General features: G+C 40.0%; 1 protein-coding gene and 1 long non-coding RNA gene across 2 annotated transcripts in view; both read left to right on the top strand.

Moving 5' to 3' along the window:
* Positions 1 to 1036, top strand: part of lsamp (limbic system associated membrane protein) — a 713356-nt gene that overhangs the window by 12023 nt on the left and 700297 nt on the right. The window lies entirely within an intron of this gene.
* The window catches only part of LOC116671785 (uncharacterized), a 26231-nt gene continuing 25882 nt past the window's right edge, over positions 688 to 1036 (top strand). The window contains exon 1 of the long non-coding RNA XR_004327364.1: positions 688 to 784. This is a non-coding gene — a long non-coding RNA (uncharacterized LOC116671785). The remainder of the gene's footprint in view (positions 785 to 1036) is intronic.

The following is a 1036-nucleotide window of genomic DNA, read 5'->3' as shown; positions in this document are numbered from 1 at the left end:
ACGTAACAAAAACCCACCCATCTCGTAGGAGCGACGCTTACTATTCCATTCAATACAATTATGGTGCAAAAGGTGCACTAATGGCACATGTATGATGTTGATAACATGGACGCATATGTAGGCAACACCAAAGGTGCAGCGTCGTCATATATTTTAACTAGCATGGGCTGTGATGTTAGGTAACCTGCTGTTCGGTTAACCGTCGGCGGCTGCTTGCCACTGATCACGTATGCTGCTCTAGAATATATCTCTCTCGCTTAATATATCTAGAATACTGTCTATCTGTATATGTCTAGCTCCATATATGAGTTTATCTATGTATATGTATGTATTATCATAATCTGTGCCCCCCGGCCCAACACCTTCTTACACGTGTGGCTTCTATCTCTCTCGTAACTTCAATGGTCTCTCTAAGTGGCTGGCCCTATGTTGTCAAACTGTGTTGAAGGAATGAAATGCGAGTGGGAGAAAAGCAAACCACTGTAAAATATGACCTACTTTTTGATTATTTTATGTTATGTGATACTTTTCAATATCATATACAGTGGATACAGTTTGAATGTTTATTACCAAATACAATCAATAAGTGCAAATTCGTTGGAAAATTAAACCTGCAACATGGGCTTTAATCTATTTCATTGGTGTACATAAACACGTTAACCTCGTTTTTTTTTCTTGATAGTCAGCACATTTTATAAATTAATGTATTTCAATGGGAAGCATCTTTTTTGATCACAGCACGATTCTCAATGATAAGATAACGTAGCATTAGGACTACGGTAGTGTAGGGAGGTTGGATGGGGTGGTGGATGGGTCACACAACACAGGAGACCGGGGTATTGTGTCCTGCGTGTCACGTTTCTTAATCCCAACTGTCCCGTTCTTCTTCAACTAAACCCAACCGTCTCTTTGTTCTTTTACTAAACCCAACCGTCACTTCGTTCTTTTACTAAACCCAACCGTCGCTTTCTTCTTTTCCTAAACCCAACCGTTGCTTTCTTCTTTTCCTAAACCCAACCATCCCCTTCTTTTACTA

This window comes from Etheostoma spectabile, chromosome 3 (genome assembly GCF_008692095.1).
Source record: "Etheostoma spectabile isolate EspeVRDwgs_2016 chromosome 3, UIUC_Espe_1.0, whole genome shotgun sequence".
In the NCBI taxonomy this organism is placed as follows: domain Eukaryota; kingdom Metazoa; phylum Chordata; class Actinopteri; order Perciformes; family Percidae; genus Etheostoma; species Etheostoma spectabile.
The sequence above is the reverse complement of the archived record's forward strand: the minus strand, read 5'-3'. Positions and strand labels throughout refer to the sequence as shown.